Source organism: Lepisosteus platostomus, unplaced genomic scaffold (assembly GCF_059453375.1).
Source record: "Lepisosteus platostomus isolate fLepPlt1 unplaced genomic scaffold, fLepPlt1.hap1 Scaffold_42_H1, whole genome shotgun sequence".
In the NCBI taxonomy this organism is placed as follows: domain Eukaryota; kingdom Metazoa; phylum Chordata; class Actinopteri; order Semionotiformes; family Lepisosteidae; genus Lepisosteus; species Lepisosteus platostomus.
Window position 1 is genome coordinate 502,947 of NW_028291665.1, and position 24,883 is coordinate 527,829.

Here is a 24,883-nt window from a genome sequence, read left to right on the forward strand (position 1 = left end):
CAGCATTTGAAAACATTCGCCACTGCATTGGCCGGGAATCGAACCCGGGTCAACTGCTTGGAAGGCAGCTATGCTCACCACTATACCACCAACGCACACCCACAGGAAGCCTGCAGGACACCACCAGAGAATGCTTTTTTTAATTTTTTTTTATTAAACATAGAATTTACAAATACAAATACAACAAGAGGATCAGAGTCATGTACAAGAGAAAAAAAACGCAGCAGAAAAAAGCATTTAACTACCAGAGGTAATTAAGTAATTATGTGATCAAATTGTATATTTTACACGTATCATATTTTCCTTGCTTTAATATTTCTCAATTATTTATAAACTTTAGTTTCAACATGCATGCGTTTCCTGTAAAAAATAAAACTCAGCACACAGTTTTTCTTTTAACAACATTTCGAGTACCTCTGGCATTCATGAAAAGCAAATAACTAACTCTAAGACTGTCTAAACTATTGAGTTTTTCAAAGAACCATGAAGAAAGATGTGAAGACGGGGGTTTGAATTTAATCCTTTCTGTAGGGGGTTTAGACTTCTAAGTCACAAGCTGGGGTTTATGGCAGGAAAGGGGGTTAACTGATAAGGATTGCAGATGCAAGCTAGGAACCCCCCTGGGTGTAATGTTAAACTGACCATTTGCCCAGAACATCGTAAACTGGCCAAATACCATGAACCCCCCTCTTTACCATCAGACCGAGTGACGTCAGAAACGTAGAAGAAAACACTATATAACCCAAAAGTTTGTAACAGTACGTGGAACAATACTTCGGTTTTGTTGTTTCTTGCGGGAAACAAGACTTCGGCTTTATTGTTCCTTGCATGCAATAAACTCATCTGTTTTACTTCATCTCGGGATCAAGAACCTTATTTCTTCTGTTACAACAAATTTGGCGTAGTCGGCGGATGCTCCAGAAGGCGCAGAACTTCCCATCGGCAGGAGAGACGGTCAGCGCGCACATAACTAAGAGGTAAGGACTCCTCTTTTATTTAAAAGTCCCGACTCTCTCTGACCGATTGGGAAATCTCTGCTCCCTGCGAGAATCGCCCGAGATGACGGAGTAAACGTGAGTTTCTGAATTCCTCTGGCCCGGGGAAGGCACCGGTGTATGTAATGGGTTGGTTGCTGTAAGCCCAGAATTTGGTCTGGCAGGGGTTCCGCGGTATTGTGTACAGGCGTTCGAAGCTGGTGTATGCCTTAATTGCGCGTGGAGTTTTTAACGGGTTTTGGACCCTTACCGTGAAGTTCAGGACTGGTGTGGGTCTTAATTGCACCCAGAGTTCTGAAGGTCAGAACTGGTTTGGGTCTTAATTGCACCCGGAGTTCTGAGGCTCAGAATCGGTGTGGGCCTTAATTGCGCCCGGGGTTCTAGAGCAAGTGGTGCATTAAATGCACGTAGTTCAGGACTGGTGTGGGTCTTAATTGCACCCGGAGTTCTGAAGGTCAGAACTGGTTTGGGTCTTAATTGCACCCGGAGTTCTGTGGCTCGGGATCGGTGTGGGCCTTAATTGCGCCCGGGGTTCTGGAGCTGAGTGGTGCATTAAATGCACGTATAATCCAGGATTGGTGTGGGCTTTAATTACGCCCGGGGTCCTGAGATTAGCTACGCCTTGATCGTGCACAGATTGGAGTGGCGTGGTTTCTGGCGTGGCGTGGTTTTTTTTTTTGTTTTAAAGGAAACAGGAGTAGAAGAGATATATGTATGTATGTTTTTGGTGTTTTCCTTGTTTGTGAAATACATATACACACGCACGACACTAACATAAACACACCTCATAATAAAGAGCAAAGCATTAAGTAGCAGGATTTAAAGGACGTTGAGACCCGAGAATCGCCCTGATTGAGCTCAGTGCGTAAGTCCACCCCGGGGCAAAAGCAGCGATGCTGGCGTTCTGGGGATGGTGAATTACTGATCAAGAAAGGGGGTTTTCGAGGTCTCGTTTCTTACCTGTGAACAGTGCGGTGTAAGTCCTCTCTAAAGTCTCGGAGAGGCATTTAGATCTGGAGGTAACAGACGCCCTTGGCTGAATGAGTGCAGTAATGCACAGGTTTTTCCAAGTGAAAACATCCCCCTACTGAATGAGCTGTTACCTCACACACGACAAAAGTAAATCTTAAAGAGACCGAACATGTGCGCTAACTGATGGTTTGAGAAAGTGGTGGAAGGGTCCGTTTAAATATCGGAAAAGTGTAAGTTGACGGAAAAGAAGGAGAAAAATATGGAAAAAGCTGAGTTTGTCAGAGGGAATTTGGGGGCGAAGACGCCTGTAAAGAAAGCATATATGAGTATTGATTGGCAAAAGCACAAGCATGTAGCTCCCACCCTGGTGCACGGCCGGCACCAGTGGTGGCAGATACATGAGAAAAAAAAAAAAGAAATTGGGATGTGACTTAAAAGTGTGTTTACGGGGAAAACAAAAACCCGGAAGAAAAGATATTTTAATCGCTACGAAAGAGTATAGAAAAAAAGCTAAAAGAGGCAGTACAGGAGAATGAGAAACTAAAGAAGGAATTAACTCCTGGTCACGCTGCACTGGTTAATGTGCTGCAGCCAGCGACTAAGTTATATCCTGCTCTCCCACAGGGGAACAAACAGGCAGGAAACGAAAATAATTGGGATCAATTCCCTCAGTGGCCATATGGAGAAGGGGGGTCTGATTGGGATAACACTTGGTATGAGTGTGATAAAGACGGATCAGGGTCTCCCCTGTTAGAGGGAGGGCGCCCGCAGATCTGTACTCTCACTCGAAGTGGGAAAGGACTTGATGTAGCAGGGGCTGGCGCCGTTGATGACAGTGCCACTCTAACACTGTCTCGCACCCCGTCGAGGGGGTCTGCAATCGCACCTACCTTCCCTGATTTCCCCCATACGATCAAATCCAAAACCGTAAGATATTGACCGGTGGGCTAAAGTACCGCACCCGAAATTAGAAATGCAGCGAACCTGGAGTGCGCTTCAGGAATTAAAAGGATTCATGTAGAAGTAAAACAAGAATACAGCACATTGTATTACGAAGAGAAAAATATATTCTCGATGTGTATGTGTGTTTTATGAATTTGTGTGCCGGCATGTATGTGTGTAACTGTGAGTTTTGGTATACTAAATGACGGTGTGAGTGTGTTTAGCCAGCGGGACTGGCTAGAGACGTAACTAAAGAGACTTGACGAAAATCAACTTAAGGAGATTGGAAAATATAAGAGCGTCTGAAACGTATAAGTACAGTGCAGGTGGACGTAAAAGTAGTTAAACAGTTTTTGTATTATTATAAATTATTATAAATTGTAATTTATACAATTAGTTGCAATAATGGAAACAATTTGGTTTTATTCGAATGTCTCGAAACCAGACATGCTGAAACGGTGTAGGTTTAGAATCGAGACTGGGGAGAATAACGTCTTGTGAGAAAATCTGTTTACCTAACGATTAGATCCTGTAAATCCCTTGTAGCCTCCCTAAGTCTGTCCCAGTCCAGTGGATAAAAATGTACTGTTAATGGAGTGTTGGTTTCTCTGTTAGGGGATACTGGAGCACTACTGTCCTGCTTGTTTCACTCCTCTGTTCAACAGTGTACTATAGAGCAATGTATATGGGAAGATGGCAGGAGGCCACAGGAGTATTGGGACAGCAAGTTTTACTTGCCGAGTACCAGATTTTAATGGGTGGTTTTATTCCAGATCTATTGGGTTGGAATATTATGCATTACAAAGAATGACTATGCAGAACAGGGTATCACGTGGCTTCAACTGGCTGTGATCACTCAGTATGTTGATGGTATTCTGAGTGCTTCCCCTGACGAGGAAACCCACAAGTCTGAGTTGCTTCAGCTTTAGAGTGTCTAATAGAAGCAGTTATGATAAGGCCCTTTTGTGTCTAGCATTGTGAAATTTTAACAGGGCCTGGGTGCAATGTTTTTTACAGGGTGAGCACAACTCTTAACAGATCTGCTTAAGGGGGGAGTGCAGTACAAGGACAAGATTGCCTTGGTTCCCGCAGCAAAAGCCGCCTTTAATAATTTGAATCAAGTTCTCTTACAGGTGCTGAGACTGGGGTTTCCTCAGATGGATCAACCATTCCTTTGTATTATTGCAAGTTGCTGACAGAGGCCACACAAGGAGCCCGCGAGCAGGTCCTGGAGGCGTGGGGACCACCACCTGAAGGAGGGCACGACCTCATCCCAGGAGAGTGGGTGTGGATCAGGAAATTTCCTTCACAGGTTCTCCAGCCCAGGTGGGACGGACCCTACCAGATCCTGTTGACAACCGAGTCTGCGGTTCGAGTGGAAGGAAAAGATCGCTGGATCCACGCGCCACACTGCCGACGAGCCTCATCCCCATTTACAGACTCAGAATGAAATCATTTCTGTTTATAACAATAATTGTTGCTGTAGGACTATGTTCCGCAGGAATTAATGATCATCTCTCCCACAAAGGAGAACATGGAATTAATTCCTTTTTAGGCCTCTCCTATCCTAGCTAAGAAAACCAACCAAAGTGCCTGCTGGGTGTGTGCCGCATTACCCAAATATGTACAGGGAGGACTTCCTATGGGAGCCATTCCTTGGCGTCGCGAGGAAGTCATAGGCATGATCATTTGGAGGGATAATTTAGGAAATTTTAATATGACAAACTATGGGGGTTGCCATAACACGACTTTAACCTGCACAACATTACAATATCTACAGGAGCGAGGCTTAGAGCCCACGAGTTTCACAGGCTCTTACGCTCCTAAATATAACAGAAGCCATACACCACCATACCTGACTCTAAATAAGGAACGTGAGGGAAACATATGTTTTCAGCACACTAATGGTCTGCACTTGGTTGGATGGAGTCGTTGCAACCTTACCATCGCTGCAAATATATCCACCTCTACCTTCCAAATTCCAGGATGGGATCGGCACACCCCACAATTCGGTATAAGTTTCTTATTTTCAGAGGCATGGGGAGCGCCAAACGGAACATATTTCATTTGTGGAAAACGAGCCTACCCATGGTTGCCAGCCCAGTGGTCTGGCTCATGTTATTTAGGATATGTGGTTCCTCATATCTGTGTTCAAATCCACAGCCCCTTCGGACCTAACCACAGACCACAAAGAAAATTGGCTGATTGGGAATATTATTTAGGTATAATATTTCCACAAGCCGGCATGAACTTTCTGAGTCGAGAGTTAATTCAAATGGCCTCGACTTTAGAAGAATTAGCAAATTCTACCTCATCTAGTCTGAAGGCTGTTAATGATGAAATGGTAGCCCTCAGAACAGTGGCCATGCAGAACCGACTAGCTTTAGATTATGTACTGGCGGCCCAAGGAGGAACTTGTGCAGTAATTGGCACTGAATGCTGCACATATATTCCTGAAAATTCTGAGCACATCTCAGATCTGGCCCAACACATTTACAATGAGGGACAGAAATTTCAGTATGGGTAAAGTCTGTGTTTGGGGCCTGGGGTGGAACCTTTTTATAGTGTTTATCCGTAGGAGTAGTATTGTTTATATGTATAATTGTAATCATCACATTCACAAAAAAATGTATCACATCTTGCTATAACCGTGGAACGTACAATGACATGGCAATACATACCTGTTCGCCAAGAAAGGAAAGATCTGCCCTGACATTGTATTTATAAAAATAGGCTACACTGACGTATGCCATATTTTATAAGGGGGGAATGAAGAAAGATGTGAAGACGGGGGTTTGAATTTAATCCTTTCTGTAGGGGGTTTAGACTTCTAAGTCACAAGCTGGGGTTTATGGCAGGAAAGGGGGTTAACTGATAAGGATTGCAGATGCAAGCTAGGAACCCCCCTGGGTGTAATGTTAAACTGACCATTTGCCCAGAACATCGTAAACTGGCCAAATACCATGAACCCCCCTCTTTACCATCAGACCGAGTGACGTCAGAAACGGAGAAGAAAACACTATATAACCCAAAAGTTTGTAACAGTACGTGGAACAATACTTCGGTTTTGTTGTTTCTTGCGGGAAACAAGACTTTGGCTTTATTGTTCCTTGCATGCAATAAACTCATCTGTTTTACTTCATCTCGGGATCAAGAACCTTATTTCTTCTGTTACAACAACCAGAACTATAACAGTCCTTAACACTTAACTACACCATTCCAAACTAACACTAAAGAAACACTAGTATATACTGGTATAACAAATATAACCAAACATAATCATTAACTGAGCAGTCACTGGGAGCAAATCTCCTTCCCATCCACAAAGGCCCTCGCTCCCACAAAGTAGGCTCTCCTCCCCTCTCTTCTGGCAGCTTCAACCTGGGGCCACAGCTGGTTCCTGGTACTCCTGTCCGCGGCAGACAGGTCCTCTGCAAACCTCAGTTTGTTCCCATTCAAATACTCATTCTCCCTCGCCACTCGCCACAGCATGTCCCTCGCCGTCCTCTTGGTGAACTGTATTATAATCGATCTGGGGCGCACTTGCCCAGACATGTTCGCTCTCCCGAGCCTGTGAACAAAGTCAATGGCCGATATTACGTCCTCCTGGTCCGGCAGGTTCCTTTTACAGATACCCTTCACTGTTGCAACAAGGTCCTTATCACGTTCCTCTTTAACTCCAAATAATTTTAAATTCCATCATCGACGGTATCTATCTACATCGTTCACTTTCAATTCAAGTTCTTTAATATGCTTTTCTTGTTTGGTATTTACTTGTTTAAGAACTTTTACTTCACTCTTTAAGTCTTCAACCTCTTTAAACACACAGTCCATGGACTTTTTAAGACTTTCGATTGCGACTGTATTAGATCAAATCATTTCCTTCAGCTCACCCATGCTCTGTGCCATCATGTTGAAGATGTTGGTCTGGAGCTCCTCCAGCGTCAGGTCGCCCCTTCCTCTCTTGGCTGCCGGGGTTTTCACAGGTGTGCTGGGCAGGGACTCCGGCTCTTCCTCTGGCAGCTGAGTCTCACTTGGGCTGCGAACGCTCGCGTACGAGCGCATCTCCAGCACTCTTTCCACGTCCCCTCCAGCTGCTTCACTTTTCCCTTTAGTTGCCATCAATTTTCTTGTAGTGCTATACATATACGATTGAGGTTTCTTAGACTTCTCCTTCGAAGACCCAGCACTCTCTTTTCTTTTCCCAGTGTTACTCATATCGAAATTCTTAAACCTAAAAAAAAACGTTTTTTTTTCTTTCAATTATAACTGAAGTTTAAACAAGTAGTGTTAAGTCCTTATTTTTCTGTAGTCAAAAAAAGCAAAAATTAACATTCAGGTCATGAAAAACTCAAAAAAAATCCTCAACCACTAAACTTTACCTCCCACCTGAGCGCCATCTTGAACGCCCCTACCACCAGAGAATGCTCACGATTTCGGAAGCTGTCTCCGGGACGTGCTGATTCCACACATCCTGAATAAATCATGATATTGTTAGTTGCTGTAGCTAGACGTTCAAATGAGTTTCATGGCCAGATGGACTGTTTCCTCCAGCGGTATAGTATTGCAGTGAGACAGCACGATGCCTGCAAGACTATGTCACGCTAAACGCCACAGATTGTGTTTGTCCGTTCATGTCAGTCATCCTGCAGCCACGGGAAGTGGGACACAAACATGCCGCAATGCTTTCAAGACGTTAGGATTTGTTTGTGCAACATCCGAGAAGAGTACTTGTGGCTTGAATGTGAACTGTACGTGCCCGCCCCCTTTCCTCTGTAGTGCATGAGTTCCTCCCGGCATGCCCTTCGTCATTGTTCTGTCATCTTGTATTTAAAGGGTTGTATTTCTGCTGCTGAAAAGAATCAACGGGTTTCTTTGTTCCCAACGGAGCCCTTGTCTGTCATGAAATTCTTCAAAACCTCAAGCTAGAAGAAGACGACAAATATGAAGCGTTACAGCAACGACATGCCATGAGACGATTGATAACGATTTCCATAGGATCCCCGCGGTTGCCTGGCAACCGTCAGCTTTGCGCAGTGGCAGTATCGTAGCCTGTGAGGTTTAGCCGAGGCGGGATTATTGCTAGTTGAAAACTTTTCCCAATACCCCGCTTCCGCCGGTTTGCAATACAATCGGCAAAAGCAATTTTTGACAGTCTCGTTAGAGACTGAGCAAGGTGTTTAAAGACAGATTTGGTCATGGTGACATCATGGTAGAAAGAAGCGAGCTTGTTCCCAGTGGGCATTGATTCGTCGAATATACGTATATTTACGGTGAAATTACGGCTATACGTATATATACGTCGCCTCGAAGTATAATCAACGTCGAATTGCAACCGTAAAATTGACGACATTAACAAACGCATATATAACGTCGAAAACACATCTAACACAGTGCCTGAGGCTTTTTACTGTATGTATCGTGTGTGCCGCAACTAGGAGTATACGGCACTCTGCACAGTGTACGAAGTAAATTATTTTCGCAGCAATTAATTTACACGTGTATAATAAATATAGTAAATATAATAAATTAATTACTGCGAAAATAATTTACTTCGTACACTGTGCAGAGTGCCGTATACTCCTAGTTGCGGCACACAATCAATGCCCACAGCTTGGCATACAAGGGTTTTGCTGAGGGGGTCTTGCCACCTGCCTGAAAAAAAACAGTAAAATGTTTGAGTGCCTATAGAGTTTCTATTTTTATTTTCTTGACAAAAGTCCCCCATCAGTGCGCGGTGCCCGAGGAAAAATCTGTAGGGGGGCGTCTGAAATTCTGAGGGGGGAGTGATATTTCAGTTGAAACGGAGCTGTACGGTGCAGCTACCCAAATGAAATCTCGCAGCTATGCCATTGATTAGTGCTTCATGATAGAAGATAACGACTAGCAATCTGGTATTTGCGATGAAGTTTAGTTTCACATTTTTCGTCACTCTCAAGGTTTGTATTGCCTGGAGCGAAAAGTACCATAAGCGTTCATTTTTGCAGCTACATGGACGTTCTGAATCGTTAAGAAAAAAATGTTGTAAAACCAACAGAAAGCACAGACTGCTATAACTAGTCCTAGTTATAAAACGATTTTAAGTATAATGATAAACTACTGCAAGGAATCGGTCCACCTGAGCAAACAGGATCGTAATGTTGACACTCAATAATATGTGCAGTTCCTGGACGGATAGCCCTCCTGCCTATCAAACAGACTGAGTGACTGTTCGTGTCATTTAGTGTTGTCTGACCATTGACAAAGTACAACTATTTTTTTAGGGTGCAAATTAAGTTAGGTAAAACTTTTTGCCCAAAACTGAAGGGGCGACATTCCCCCCTCCCCCCGTGATGCCAGGCCTGTCCCCATCCTATTCCATAATGTCATTATATATAATACCATACAACAGTGACCGATCCTTACTTATTGCATGCGTTAAAATTGCACATCAGCTCATAGCAGCGATGTATTATCAATGTTAAATTTCAACCATAATATCGACAACATTAATAAACGCATACGTTGAGAAAATATCGAACCCAGCATATTTTCCGGTTATATACCACAATGCATTGCTAGTATTCGTTGGTCACCATTTTGGACACGTTTTTCAAACGTAAAAGTATATCCGAAAATATCTCAGCAATCCTCTTTTGACGAGTAAGTATGAACAATAATAATACTATCTGAATACATACAGATCTTTCTTAATATTATTTTGATTAAAATAGTATGTGAATAAGCAAAAAAATGGCACATAAAATAGTGTGAATGGGGAAGATGACACAAAATCGTTTTGCCGTTTCTCTTATTCTTATTCTATGTTGTACTTTCAAACTTTGGGTACTCTTTAATTAGGACAGACTTTATTGCTCAACTGCTATGATGCAAGCCAAATTTTATACATTTATTTCAGCTTTGAGCTTAGTAAACCGTTCATTTTTTAGATTATACTAAAGAAGATATTAATCATCATTTATTTGGGAAGTAATATTATATAATTTTCTCCTAGCTGCGGTGCTGAAGTCCCACCCTACATCAACAGAAAAAGAAATAAAGGAGCACGCAATGTGTTACTTGAAGAATGCATATGCAAGGCAGGGGGCCAGGAGATCTGGACTCTGAAAATAATAGGTTTTTGGTTCTAACTGTTAGGACAATTAGACAGGGTTTGCAAATAGTGGACAAAAATCGTCTTAACTTCCATTGTAATATTTTATATTTTATGTAATATTTTTTTCTTGGAAATATAGAAGTTGTACATTTTAAAATGTATATTTGAATCAAAATGTGGTTTTGAGTTAGTGTGTTAATGTAATTAGTTTTGTGTTTGTCATTACTATACTGTATATTGCCATGTTACCAGAATTTGTAGCTGAAGTTTAAGACTAGTTGTGTTTTTATGATTATTGCCCATATGTTGATTGTTGATTGATTGTATACAATGTATAATTTGAAATACATATGTTTCAGGTGTGAATGTGTATTTTCAGAATACATTTCTAAACCTAATCATTGGCTTGTTTTACTTGTTTCTACACCTATAAAATCTATCTTTGATGTATAATAGACCTCTACCCATATACGTATAATAGACCTCTAATGTTATCCGTATAATAGACCTCTAACCATATACGTATAATAGACCTCTAAAGTTATCCGGAACTCCAACCATATATGTATAATAGTCCTCTAAATTTATCCGTATAATAGAACTCCAACCATTTATGTATAATGAACGTCTAAATATAGACGTATAATTGACGTTTAACTTTAGACGTATATTAGAATTTCATTCTAGACGAATTGTAGACCACATTTAGACGTCTAAGATATGCGTTTAATAGACGTATATTATACGTCTTTTGCCCAATGGGTTACGTCTCAACAGAAACGCTCTTTAGCTCTTTCAGCGTTATGCAGAGAACATCGTCTGTCGAGATCACTTTTGAGTCAGCGCGAAACGCCGTGTGCTGTCAGTTTGATTTCATATTGCTCGTAGCGGCGCCCGGCTTTTGTCTGTCAAACGTTAGGTTGCGCTTCTTCATGCTGCATCGTCGGCATGAGTGGAGCTTTATAAACGTCTGTACTTACTGCGCCCCATAAGAAATCGTTTGTCCCCGTTCAAAAGAGATTGTGCGATGTCCTGCAGCAAACCTTTGACAGTTTGAAAAGAGGAATTTATTCTGCTTCCTGTGCGTGCAGTAGTTACAAAGTTGAACGCCTTTACACGATCTGCTGCAGTTTTCAGTGGGCGGGCTTTGTCAAATGGCTTGGAAAAATGCACTGTGTTTCGGCTCGGGAAACATCATGAGCAGTGTCCTGCATGTTTTCTGTGTATAGCTGTCTTTTAACGCATACAGAATTCATTCGAAATCATTGATTTCTCCAATTAACAAGGGTCCCTTAAAGGATGAGTCAAAGTAACGTCTAATCGGATTAGTTTCCTTAGAGCTGGTTCAGAGTTTGCTCAAGAGTTTACCTTTCACAGATGCGCAAAGAAGAATGTTGGGGGTGCACGCTTCAAGGCGCCTTACAGCTGTAGGGAGTGATTCGAGACGATTCGTGGCGTGTGCTCGTTCCCATATACCGTACGACCCGGGGTGCAGTGCTAGGATGACGTACAATACCGCTTGGGCACGTAACAGCGTTATATGCAAGTGCGGGACGTGAGGGTTTTCGTTTGTTCGTTTTGTTTTGCTCTGCTTTGCTTTGTTTTGCTTTCCATCGCGTTGGTAAGAGCGTAAATAAAAAGGCGATTCCTGTGTCTACCACTAATGTAAGAGCTATTTCAAGTGCGACGTGGTGCGGCTTTTCAAATGCTTGTGGGCATTTCTCTGTTGTTGATTCTTTTTTTGTGTGTAACAAAGTGGCATTTTCATGTCCGGACGGGGAGACTTTATCATTCCGACATGAAGCCACCCTTAAGTCCTCTGAGGCGTGTCTGTCTGCAAGGCTTGTATTTTGGAAATGTTTTTTTGAAACGGAGAACGACTTTGAAATAGGCTTCCGCCGGCGCCTCGCGATCCAGGTAAGATTGTAGCAAGAACGCAGCGGCGGTGGGGCTTGCTGTAGTCGTGGCTGAGTGGTTAAGGCGATGGACTAGAAATCCATTGGGGTCTCCCCGCACAGGTTCCAATCCTGCCGACTACGTTGTCCGCCTTCAGTCGGTGTGTTTCGGCACAAGCAAAGAAGCGTGCCTCTTTGCTGTTCCTGGTGGTTTTAAAACGCCCAATCGCTTGTACCCGCTGCCTTGGAAATAAGTTCTTCAGCGTCCGCAAATGACATTTTGCAGCTGGAAGCAGATGTCGACGCGTTTTGCACAGAGCACCAAAAAAGCGTCTTTTTTGAAGGCCCAGGCACTGAGCATTGGTGGTTCAGTGGTAGAATTCTCGCTTGCCACGCGGGAGGCTCGGGTTAGATTCCCGGCCAATGCAGTGGCTTTTGCAGCGAGCGGCTCCATCACTTGCATCCCCTTGCAACTCGCAACTGAATACCCACTGAAGCTAAGCAGGTGTGAGCCAGGTCAGTACCTGGATGAGGATGAGCTACAGGGAAAAACAAAGCTTCCAGCTGGAAGCGGTGTTAATGGTGCCGGCGGGGGGGTGCTCACCCTGAGGTCTGTGTGGGTCCCAATGCCCCAGTATAGTGACGGAGATGCTGTGTTGTAAAAGGGCGCTGTCTTTTGGATGAGATGTAAAACCGAGGTCACAGCGCTCTGTGGTCATTCAAAATGACCACCAAAACCTTTGACAAAAGCTCTTGGTAATTGATGGTCTTCAATAATGCTTCTCCTTTAGGTACATTTTAAATCAGCTGAAAAATGCTGTGAAATGGGGGGGCACTTTAGGCCAGTGTAGGATTTGGGTTACAAGAACCATGAAACTGCACGAGAAAGCCCGTACACTGAATTACACGGCTTTCTATTCAAAGGAAGACAAAAGAAATTCCCTGAGTTTGATTTTTTGCAACACAGAGAGGAGCACTGTCGTGAGGCCGGTTAGCTCAGTTGGTTAGAGCGTGGTGCTAATAACGCCAAGGTCGCGGGTTTGAGCCCTGTACGGGCCAGGTCTAGGTCCAGGTCCCTGTTTGTGAAACAGGCAAATGACTGTCTCAGGGGCCCATTCCTCATTCTCAAGACACATGTGTGCAGTATGTACACCGTGCATTGAGCAATAGGGACTGAATACACCACAGGTAAGGTTAGAAGTCATTCTGAGGTGCCACATGTGAGGGATACAGCTAGGCATCCGAAATGTAGGGTTTGAGACCCTTCAGGAGTACTGCATCCTTTGAGACAGACCCGTGCATGTTAAACAAATGATCATTTCTTTCGGCATTAGGGACTAAATATACTAAACATATGATGCTAAAATGTTATTTCCACATATATTAATGTAATAAATGATTGCTTATGCTTTATAAACAAATCTAATTAAAATAAAAGCTTAAGTTTTGTATTTATCTTGTACCATAGAACATGATTTTCTTTGTATTTCAAGCCCACAAAGTGTCCAAATGACGCACTACATGATATAAGGAAGATTATCACATGCATATCGGTATTATCTTTCTTATGAAAATGCATTCCTTTCATTACCTTTTACTTTTTAAAATGAACTCAAATTGAGTATAATGTAATAATTTAAGTAGAATAGATTCTAATAATATAATGATCCAGTGTTTTGCACTACTTCACTGCTTCACTGCTCTATGCCATCTGGAAATAAATCCTCAGACTGCTTACTGCCCTGGGCATGTACCAATAAATTAAAGGAGCACATCTGTTTATCACTGCATTGAAGCAGGAGACACACAGTCTCTGCAAACACATCCTAGATACAGTGTTCCAGCACCTTTGACCTCATCCAGAACGTATCATTTCTTGAAAGGGATTGCTGTCCGAATGCACATCTGAATCCCAAACAGAATCTCTAGTAAAATACGATCATTTGTGAAACAGGCAAATGACTGTCTCAGGGGCCCATTCCTCATTGTCAGACACATGTATGGAATGCTTTCACCGTGCATTGAGCAATAGGGATTAAAAACACCGCAGGTAAGGTTAGATGTCATGTTCTATGATCATTTCTTTCAGCATTAGGGACTAAATATACTAAACGTATGATGCTAAAATGTTATTTTCACATATATTAATGTAATAAATGATTGCTTATGCTTTATAAACAAATCTAATTAAAATAAAAGCTTAAGTTTTGTATTTATCTTGTACCATAGTACATGATTTGCTTTGTATTTCAAGCCCACAAAGTGTCCAAATGTTCTATGATCATTTCTTTCAGCATTAGGGACTAAATATACCAAACGTATGATGCTAAAATCCTGAAAAAAGGATGTGCTCCATCTCGTCAGTAGATTGGATTCCAAAACTGATTTGGGTCAATATACATTACCTTTGAAATTAAAGTACAGTCTACTGTAGGGAACCATCAACTTAGAAAGCATTGGCCTTCCCTGGGGGTCAGGTAGGTGCAAAAGATAAACCTTTATCCTATCTTTATCTTAAGATAAGTGGCCAAGCAGTATTTTTCCAAGTTTCACCAAGCACATCATGTTGCCATAGTAGACAAAGTTCTATAAAATGTTAAATAACTTTTAAAAAAAGCATCTTGGTCTTACAGTACTGTACAAGGTGAATTAAACTGTCCCTGGTAATAAAAAGTAATTAGAAGCATCTCAGAAACTTTATCTCTAGAAACATTAGCTGTTTTATATCATGTAATTTAGTGTGATGTTGTCAGAATTCAAGGACATTATCACACACAGAAATTGGTTCAGTTAAATCTAAAAAACACAGCTAAACATGGGTTTAAATGTAACAGAAGTCTTACCTCTTGTCAAAAGATTTAATTCAAGAAGCGATGTAATAAATGATTGCTTATGCTTTATAAAGAAGCTTAAGTTTTGTATTTATCTTGTACCATAGAACATGATTTTCTTTGTATTTGAAGCCCACAAAGTGTCCAAATGATGCACTACATGATATAAGGAAGATTATCACATGCATATCGGTATTATCTTTCTTATGAAAATGCATTCCTTTCATTACCTTTTACTTTTTAAAATGAACTCAAATTGTGTATAATGTAATAATTTAAGTAGAATAGATTCAGGTAGGAAATATAGAGTCATGATGTTTATGGCTGACATCATTTCACATGGGTGAATTTTAAGCTAAGAAATAAAAACATTTACAATGAAGATACCATTGCTTAATTTTAAATGCCTTTAAAAAATAAATACCTCCTGAGAATAATTTGCCACTCCCAGATCCTTGGTAAGGTACTGTTTGAATCCAATCAGGAGAGGAGCATCCAGGGAGTGCTTTCTATAGAGTCCAGCTTGGGCCACTCTCTTCCGGCCTGCTGATACTTTTTAACTACTCAGGGCCTGTAAGGATATAAAACACCGGTTTAAACATTTTATACCTATAAGACAAATTAGAATTTTAGTAAAAAATAGATACATCTGAAAAATAAAAAAGTCTTACTGCTGATAGAGTTCTTCAGAGCTCACATCTTCCCCTTCCTTATCCGCTTCTGTTTCAGTTTCTAGAGCAGCCTCTGGCATCTCTTCCTCCTGGACAGCGGCCTCTTGCTCAGGGCCGCTGGAATGCAGGTAGATTCTTTTCAACATGCTTTTACATAATATGTTGTAACAATGATTTCAAAAAGAAACTACAGAAGCCTTACAGATTAAAAATATCTCACCTTGCCAATGTGTCTTCAGGCTTCTCATGTACAAAAAGGCCCAAGGACTCTAGCAGTCTTACAACCACTATCCTGTTTGCCTCACCAGACACGATCTCTATTCTGTGGTAATCCACGATGACCCCGTTCTTCAGGTGATTCATCATGTCCTCCCTCGCCTGTTGAGAGGCCATCCTGATCTTTTCTGCCGTGGCGTGCTTCATACACGCCCTCTTCAAGTGAGCAGGAAGCTGATCAAGAGTATTCAGGTACATCTTGCACACCAGGGGAATCCGCGCGGGTTTCCTTTGAAAATAAATAATACCATCTGTGTATAGAAACAAGCTAAGACTGATTTCTTAAATTATCCTTAATTTTCTCTCTCATAGTTTGAGCATAATGATTTTATTGCATTTATATAAGAATTGCTCATTGCTCCTAAATAAATAATGGTTTCATAAAAAAGTGAACACTTACTTGGTCTCAGTCACAGACTTTCCAATAGAAGCCATTGTGGAGTTCAGCAACTGCAGGTCCTAGAAGTGGGGAAGGAATTTTAAAAGAGAAACTGAATTACAATACAGAAGGAATGGCTGAGGGTTCACTGAAATATATAAATATACAAATTCCAAAGACTGAGTCCATATAGAAACAACTACCTTTCATTTTCAGTATAAGAAAAAAAAACATTATCTTCCAAAGCATCATAATATTGTCCCTTCTTCCAGACTCTACTTCTCTCTTGTAGTAGTATAGCAGACCTTTCCAGGTGAGCAGATCACAGAGTCCGAAATGAGCTTCCTCCATCAAGCAAAGTACCTGAACATGACTCTGTCTTCATAAAAGCGCCCCTGTAATAAAGAAATTAAATCCGAAATCAAGAGGGCAGTTGCCTACTGAAATACAAGAAGTCATCAATTTTAACCTAGCAACACATTAAAGGCTGCATCTATACAAGTACGATTCTAGAAATGCTCACCAGATTACGTTTTAAGAAGGAACTGCGCCTCAGGTTCCGCCGAGATCTTAACTCGGATGGCAGGATTCAGAGTCCGGAGTGCGGACTGATGGCGCACGGAGGGTCCATATACTGTGGATCCCTCAGTGATCTTCCGCGTATTCAAACCGCCAGCGTGTGACTCCCCTGTCCCCGTGACCTCATTGCTCTGCTCTCTCCTCTGTGCAGCTGAGCCCGACTCACGGTAAAATGGAAAAAAATATGCCCTCGACGCGAGATTTATTCTGGAGCGAGCCAGTGTTGCGCATAGCTGCCTTCAAAGCAGTTAACCCAGGTCCGATTCCCGGCCAACGCAGTTGCGAATGTTTTCAAATGCTGTCATGAGCCTTGGATTGTGACTAGCAAAGCGAAGCCTTTTGAAAGAGCTAAAGCACTGCAAAACGTAATTGAAGGAGAATCTTACAGGGGATTCTGAGCAGTGTCTGCATACATGCAGTCAGATAAAGGTGCTGAAAGCTTGAGCTACTCTCAATGTCATGCTGCCCTTCCCCGGAGTAAATCTGTTACATTGAAAGAATGCTTCTGGCAGGTTCAAAAAGGGACCCTTGTTAATTGGAGAAATCAATGATTTCGAATGAATTCTGTATGCGTTAAAAGACAGCTATACACAGAAAACATGCAGGACACTGCTCATGATGTTTCCCGAGCCGAAACACAGTGCGTTTTTCCAAGCCATTTGACAAAGCCCACCCACTGAAAACTGCAGCAGATCGTGTAAAGACGTTCAACTTTGTAACTACTGCACGCACAGGAAGCAGAATAAATTCCTCTTTTCAAACTGTCAAAGGTTTGCTTTGCGAACGCTGCAGGACATCGCACAATCTCTTTTGAATGGGGACAAACGATTTCTTATGGGGCGCAGTAAGTACAGACGTTTAAAATGCTCCACTCATGCCGACGATGCAGCATGAAGAAGCGCAACCTAACTTTTGACAGACAAAAGCCAGGCGCCGCTACGAGCAATATGAAATCATACTGACAAGCACACGGCGTTTCGCGCTGACACAAAAGTAATCTCGACAGACGCTGTTCTCTGCATAAAGCTGAAAGAGCTAAAGAGCGTTTCTGTTGACACGTAACAAGTTCGTTTCTTTCTACCATGATATCACCGTGACCAAATCTGTCTTTAAACACCTTGCTCAGTCTCTGACGAGACTGTCAAAAATTGCTTTCGCCGATTGTATTGCAAACCGGCGGAAGCGGGGTATTGGGAAAAGTTTTCAACTAGCAAAAATCACGCCTCGGCTAAACCTCACAGGCTACGATACTGCCACTGCGCAAAGCTGACGGTTGCCAGGCAACCGCGGGGATCCTATGGAAATCGTTATCGATCGTGTCATGGCATGTCGTTGCTATAACGCTTCATATTTGTCGTCTTCTTCTTCTTCTAGCTTGAGGTTTTGAAGAATTTCATGACAGACAAGGGCTCCGTTGGGAACAAAGGGCGTTGTGAGAAAACCGTTGCTTATTTTCAGCAGCAGAAATACAACCCTTTAAATACAAGATGACAGAACAATGACGAAGGGCATGCCGGGAGGAACTCATGCACTACAGAGGAAAGGGGGCGGGCACTTACAGTTCACATTCAAGCCACAAGTACTCCTCTTGGATGTTGCACAAACAAATCCTAACGTCTTGAAAGCATTGCAGCATGTTTGTGTCCCACTTCCCGTGGCTGCGGGACGACTGACACGAACGGACAAACACAATCTGTGGCGTTTAGCGTGACATGGTCTTGCAGGCATCGTGCTGTCTCACTGCAATATTATACCGCTGGAGGAAACAGTCCATCTGGCCATGAAACTCATTTGAACGTCTAGCTACAGCAACTAACAATATCATGATTTATTCAGGATGTGTGGAATCAGCACGTCCCGGAGACAGCTTCCGAAATCGTGAGCATTCTCTGGTGGTAGGGGCGTTCAAGATGGCGCTCAGGTGGGAGGTAAAGTTTAGTGGTTGGGGAGTTTTTTTGAGTTTTTCATGACCTGAATGTTAATTTTTGCTTTTTTTGACTACAGAAAAATAAGGACTTAACACTAGTTGTTTAAACTTCAGTTATAATTGAAAGAAAAAAAACGATTTTTTTTTAGGTTTAAAAAGTCCGATATGAGTAACACTGGGAAAAGAAAAGAGAGTGCTGGGTCTTCGAAGGAGAACTCTAAGATACCTCAATCGTATATGTATAGCACTACAAAAAAATCGATGGCAACTAAAGGGAAAAGTGAAGCAGCTGCAGGGGCAGCAAGAGGGCGGAGGCGCCGCGCGCCCGGCCGAAGTGTTGGACCGGTGCGCTTTACGTGCTGAAATAAACACGCGACAGCCCCGAAATGTTTCCAGAGTGCTGTGCACTGAAGACTTGCCTGGTGCTCCTCCGTGCAGATTCTTTGTCCTCCTCCAGTGCGGGACGAGCCAACACAAGGGAGCGCATTCGCCAACATCCAGGCACGCAATGCGATTTGGAAAGCAGCTCCTTTCCAAAGAGTTGCACACGAACGATCCTTCAGTCCCGCTCGGGGGGCACGGAACCCCCGCCACACACAGCTTCAAGTAGCGAGTCAGGCGCCGGGGCTTTCGCTTACGGCCACACCACCCTGAACATGCCCGATCTCGTCTGATCTCGGAAGCTAAGCAGCGTCGGGCCTGGTTAGTACTTGGATGGGAGACTGCCTGGGAATACCAGGTGCTGTAAGCTTTTGCTCTCCCGGCCAGCAGGGGTCGCCGTTGGTGCCGTAGGCTTTGGGAGGAAAACCTGCAGGATGGAAAGGTGATCTATAGCCTCATCTCTAGAGATGTTTTGTTGCTGTGGCATGTGTGTGACCCATATTCAAAAAAAAAAACCCGTCTGTAAAACGAATATCGAAGCTGCCTCTAAATCTGCAAATGAAGATGAGTCGATAAACCACTCGTTTTTCGTATAACTAGACATATATTCATTTGTTACCGATTTCATTCATTGAGCACGGATACAATAGAGGTACAGCCATTCACTGTTTGACATGTCTGCACTGGTACAGAACCGATCAATCAGAAAACGGGTGAAACTGTCTTTAGACTCAGCATACAGTACCGAGGCCCCCCATGACCAAATAAAGGCTAACCTCGATAATCAGCCTAAAGAACGCAGACTACAGCAAAACGACTGACTTTGAAAAGGGAATGAACGTCCGGAAGGAGTAGTGGAACTAGCTTGAGATGCTTCTCCGGACCCCTAACTAAAAGCTAGCGAGAACCAGCAGCGGCGTCCACTCCTGTCGAACCGGGATCCTTCCGCAGCCACGCAGCTCGTGGTGTCCTAACCCTCCCGTATCTGATTTTGGACCAAGCACATCAGGGGAGAGCGCGAACGCAGTCCCCCACTATCAGAAATTATGCAGTCGAGATTCCCACATTTGGGGAATTCGCAGGGGTCAGCACAGCCGGAGTGCAATGGCCGAGCCTCGCCCTGGGTGAACCTCCTTCTTGATCAAGGTATCTCCCCTGCCAGGTAAGTATGAGTTAAACAGGCCCCTGCAAGCGGCCCGCACCCACAGCACAAATCGCGCAGCCTAGGCCACCTCCTCGCCCCGCACGCCACTGCCTCCTGCTGGGCCCACTCTTTCACACACTCACACGCCACACTAACACTCAAAAGTGTGGGCAAAACGAGAAAACGAGCGCGCCGTTTCCTACACATCTGCAGTCGCCGTTGCGCATTCGCAGCATGTCCCGGGATGCAATTCGGCCTCATTTGCATAACTCCAGACCGGCAGATGGCCACGCAAGCTCGCGACGTGCACCTGCCACACACCAAACAAACCTTTTCAGCAATTTCCAAAAAACGGGCCTGCTCGCCTGCCCACAAGGCTCCGTCTCTTACCTGCTCTCCAGAGCCTGCTGCCTTCTGTGCTTTTCTCTCGGCACCGCTGCAGTGCACACAACTCCTGCAGCGGGAGGGGGGGAGAAAGTTCCCGCGCTCCGCCGCAGGGAAGGCTCGCTCCGTGCGCACACGTCCTTTCGATGCCAGTCCAACAAGTGCTCCGCATTAGCTGCGTCGGGGCTCCGGCGTGTCGCACCTCACCTCACCTCGCCCTACCCCCTCCTTGAATGTCTGCCGCTGGGCATGCCCCGCTCTCCTCCGCCTTATCTTATCGCGTGTGAGCACCAACAATGGCCACAATGCCGGGGAATGGCACCTGTAAAGTGTTAATTGGGGCACAGGAACAGCCCGTCTCGTCTCGGGGGGGCCGGCTTCAGAGACAATACAGCAAACACAGCGGGGCGGGGGAAGAAGACGACACCACACATGCGGGTACATTCAGCTCCGGCGGGAACGAGACATTTGTCGGTCTTTTCAAGTGCCGAGAGCCGAGCAATCCTTCACTTGTATCGTTTCTCCCCGGTGACTAGATCTGGCCCTGCGACTCTCGACTGGGCTCACCCCCGGGGCAGCCCAGCAGGTGTGAGCCTGGCCGGCACCCGGATAGGAGATTCCACCCCGGAAAAGCTCCGGTTGCTGCTGCTCCTGCAAGAGGTGTGACTGGGACCAGTAGGGAGCGCTCACCCTGCGGGCTGTGTGGCTCTCTTACGCCCCAGCCTCCTGATGGCGACACTCTGCTGCACAAACAGGCGCCGTCCTTCGGGGGAGGCGTCAAACCGAGGTCCCGACCCTCCTTGGCCATTAGGAAACCCCAGGGCGTCTCTCAAAAAGAGACGCCGGGGGTGTCCCTCTGGTGTTAGTGCTCCCCTTTACACATCAGTCGGGGTCTCCTCCTAATCCCCGTCTCACCTGTAACAATCAATGACGAGGCCCCCCTGTCCGTGAGATTTAGTACTCGCGCAAGAGACCGGGGGCAGAGCGCGAACGCGGTCCCCCGCCCCCCACAAAGTGCGCGCTCCGGGTTCCCTCTCGGGGCCCTGCAACACAGCGGAAGGGCAGCGAGAAGGAGCCTCTTGCTCTGACGCCGCAAGGCCACAAGAGGGCGGAGGCGCCGCGCGCCCGGCCGACGTGTTGGACCGGTGCGCTTTATGTGCTGAAATAAACACGCGAAAGCCCCGAAATGTTTCCAGAGTGCTGTGCACTGGAGGTTTTTGTCTGGTGAAGACTTGCCTGGTGCTCCTCCGTGCAGATTGTTTGTCCTCCTCCAGTGCGGGACGAGCCAACACAAGGGAGCGCATTCGCCAACATCCAGGCACGCAATGCGATTTGGAAAGCAGCTCCTTTCCAAAGAGTTGCACACGAACGATCCTTCAGTCCCGCTCGGGGGGGCACGGAACCCCCGCCACACACAGCTTCAAGTAGCGAGTCAGGCGCCAAGGCTTTCGTTTACGGCCACACCACCCTGAACACGCCCGATCTCGTCTGATCTCGGAAGCTAAGCAGCGTCGGGCCTGGTTAGTACTTGGATGGGAGACTGCCTGGGAATACCAGGTGCTGTAAGCTTTTGCTCTCCCGGCCAGCAGGGGTCGCCGTTGGTGCCGTAGGCTTTGGGAGGAAAACCTGCAGGATGGAAAGGTGATCTATAGCCTCATCTCTAGAGATGTTTTGTTGCTGTGGCATGCGTGTGACCCATATTCCAAAAAAAAAACCCGTCTGTAAAACGAATATCGAAGCTGCCTCTAAATCTGCAAATGAAGATGAGTCGATAAACCACTCGTTTTTCGTATAACTAGACATATATTCATTTGTTACCGATTTCATTCATTGAGCACGGATACAATAGAGGTACAGCCATTCACTGTTTGACATGTCTGCACTGGTACAGAACCGAGCAATCAGAAAACGGGTGAAACTGTCTTTAGACTCAGCATACAGTACCGAGGCCCCCCATGACCAAATAAAGGCTAACCTCGATAATCAGCCTAAAGAACGCAGACTACAGCAAAACGACTGACTTTGAAAAGGGAATGAACGTCCGGAAGGAGTAGTGGAACTAGCTTGAGATGCTTCTCCGGACCCCTAACTAAAAGCAGCAGCGGCGTCCACTCCTGTTGAACCGGGATCCTTCCGCAGCCACGCAGCTCGTGGTGTCCTAACCCTCCCGTATCTGATTTTGGACCAAGCACATCAGGGGAGAGCGCGAACGCAGTCCCCCACTACCAGAAATTATGCAGTCGAGATTCCCACATTTGGGGAATTCGCAGGGGTCAGCACAGCCGGAGTGCAATGGCCGAGCCTCGCCCTGGGTGAACCGATTTCGATTTTTAAGAACTTTATTTTCTTTTCACAAAAAAATACAGGACATCACAAATCAGAAAGCTTTACATTCATATACATACTTAAAACAGTATATATGATCACATCTCATTACATTTTGACATGGTAACAGTTACATAGCAACAATTTTCTTTTTTTCTGGTGCAAATCACATTCTTTACTTAAACTTGATAATGTTTTTCACAGTTTCTTGAGATATTGACCTATGCTCTCTATTTCCCACAGATTTTCTGCTTCCTCCCTCCCTTCTCTCCACAGATCTCTGAGGTAATAGTTCTCTCGGGTGATGAACAGGGCCAGGCTACCTGCTGCCTTGACTGGGATCTCGATGCCTTTGAACAGCCCCATGTTCCTCACTCTCCACAGGGCAACTTTCCCACTGTTCACCACGGCCCAGATCCTGTCAAACACGTCAGGAGGAAGTTTGACAGGAGAGATGCCGTATATGACGAAAGCAGCGGTCAGGGTAAATTGGGGCGAGAGAGCCAGCAACCAATCTTCAAACTGTGCCCAGAAGGCCTTAGCAAAAAAGCAGGACCACAGGAGATGGGATACAGTCTCCTCCTCGCCGCAGCCCACCCTAATGCAGCGAGGGCTGGGGGTGAGGCCCCTACGGTACAAGAAAGTTCGTACCGGTAAGCACTGGTGGACGACACTCCAGGCTAAATCTCTGTGAATGTTGCACAGAAACTTAGAGGATGTGTGTTTCCACACCTTCCTTGTTTGGGCTGATGTTAAAATGCCCACATGGGTCTGCCTATTGTTCTGGGGTGCAACGAAATCTTCCAGTTTTTGGACGCTGACATCTCGGAGGGGAATATGGCCAATTGGGTGAGATCTTAGAAAACTTTTAACTGTCCCATAAATTGCAGGGCATGTGTCAGAGAGTGGGACGTCCAGCTTGGGTCTGACACCCCACACTCTGAACACCTCCCTACCTACCCAGAGCCTGGAAAAATAAGTCCAGGTACGCGCTGCAGGTGCTGTTGCAAAGCCTCTCAGCACAGAGGCCAGGAAAATGCACAGCAGCTTCGTAGCAATATCTGGGACAGACTTCCCCCCTGAGGGTAGCGGCCTGTACATTATTTCCCTTCTGAGTCTTTCCTGCTTCCCACCCCATAGAAATTGAAACATCAATCTCCTCAGCACCGCCGCAACACGGTGTGGGATTGGGAAGGTAGAAGCCAGAAAATTCAAGACAGGCAAGAGCTCGGCTTTGATGACCAGCACCTTCCCTGTCATGGTGAGGTCTCGGTCCTTCCATTGCATCAGTTTTTTGTTTAAGATTGGCAATTTGTTCTGCCAATTTACTGTTCCCATCTCTTCTCCAAAATACACCCCCAGGACCTTAATTCTCTTCTCTTGCAGCCTGAGATCATGTCCTTCTTTTGGCTCCCTCCAGTTCTGATAAAAAATCTCACTCTTAGATTTGTTAATTTTTGCGGAGGAAGCCAAAGAGAAACGATCACAGCACTGCAGAGCTCTGCTAATTGAGGCATTGTCAGAGAGGAGCAGGGTGACGTCATCCATGTATAGAGATGTCTTTACCTCTCCTCCCCCACTTCCAGGCACTGGTATCCCATTAATGGCCTGATCCTGGCGCAAGGCACAGGCTAAGGGCTCCATAGCCAAAACGCATAACAAGGGGGATAATGGGCAGCCCTGCCTCACCCCTGAACAGACTTCAAAGGGGCGTGATCTATTGCCATTAACCATGACTCTGCTGTTGCTACCTGTGTACAGCAGGTTAATCCACTTTCTCATGATGGGGCCAAACTTCATGTGCTCAAGTCCCGATGTTAAGTACTGCCGGTTTAGGCGGTCAAAGGCCTTTTCTAGGTCTACACCTAAAATGCAAAGAGGGAGGGAGCGATCCTCAGAGTACAGACAGACATCCCTCAACAAGGCCAGGTTGTCGCTCATCAGGCGTCCTGCTATCCCACAAGTCTGTTCTTTCCCTACCAGTGAGGCCACTACATTTTGTAGGTGCAGGAAAAGGGCTTTGGACAGGATCTTAGTGTCCACGCCTAACAGGCTGAGGGGTCTCCAGTTCTTTATGTCATTTTTT

At 44.9% G+C, this 24,883-nt stretch overlaps 7 non-coding genes across 7 annotated transcripts; 3 read left to right on the top strand and 4 right to left on the bottom strand.

Annotated features, from left to right (window-relative positions):
- Window positions 1-23: 23 nt before the first annotated feature.
- On the bottom strand, window positions 24-95 carry trnag-ucc (transfer RNA glycine (anticodon UCC)). Its single transcript has one exon. It is a non-coding gene; the product is annotated as a tRNA-Gly (tRNA).
- Window positions 96-7,934: 7,839 nt separating this feature from the next.
- Window positions 7,935-8,076, top strand: LOC148633894 (U4 spliceosomal RNA). The gene has a single exon (XR_015933839.1). It is a non-coding gene; the product is annotated as a U4 spliceosomal RNA (small nuclear RNA).
- A 9,686-nt stretch (window positions 8,077-17,762) lies between these two features.
- LOC148633895 (U4 spliceosomal RNA) lies at window positions 17,763-17,904 on the bottom strand. The gene has a single exon (XR_015933829.1). It is a non-coding gene; the product is annotated as a U4 spliceosomal RNA (small nuclear RNA).
- A 1,291-nt stretch (window positions 17,905-19,195) lies between these two features.
- On the top strand, window positions 19,196-19,314 carry LOC148633896 (5S ribosomal RNA). Its single transcript, XR_015933889.1, has one exon. It is a non-coding gene; the product is annotated as a 5S ribosomal RNA (ribosomal RNA).
- A 636-nt stretch (window positions 19,315-19,950) lies between these two features.
- Window positions 19,951-20,114, bottom strand: LOC148633897 (U1 spliceosomal RNA). The gene has a single exon (XR_015933852.1). It is a non-coding gene; the product is annotated as a U1 spliceosomal RNA (small nuclear RNA).
- Window positions 20,115-21,922: 1,808 nt separating this feature from the next.
- LOC148633898 (5S ribosomal RNA) lies at window positions 21,923-22,041 on the top strand. The gene has a single exon (XR_015933887.1). It is a non-coding gene; the product is annotated as a 5S ribosomal RNA (ribosomal RNA).
- A 625-nt stretch (window positions 22,042-22,666) lies between these two features.
- LOC148633899 (U1 spliceosomal RNA) lies at window positions 22,667-22,836 on the bottom strand. The gene has a single exon (XR_015933862.1). It is a non-coding gene; the product is annotated as a U1 spliceosomal RNA (small nuclear RNA).
- Window positions 22,837-24,883: the final 2,047 nt, after the last annotated feature.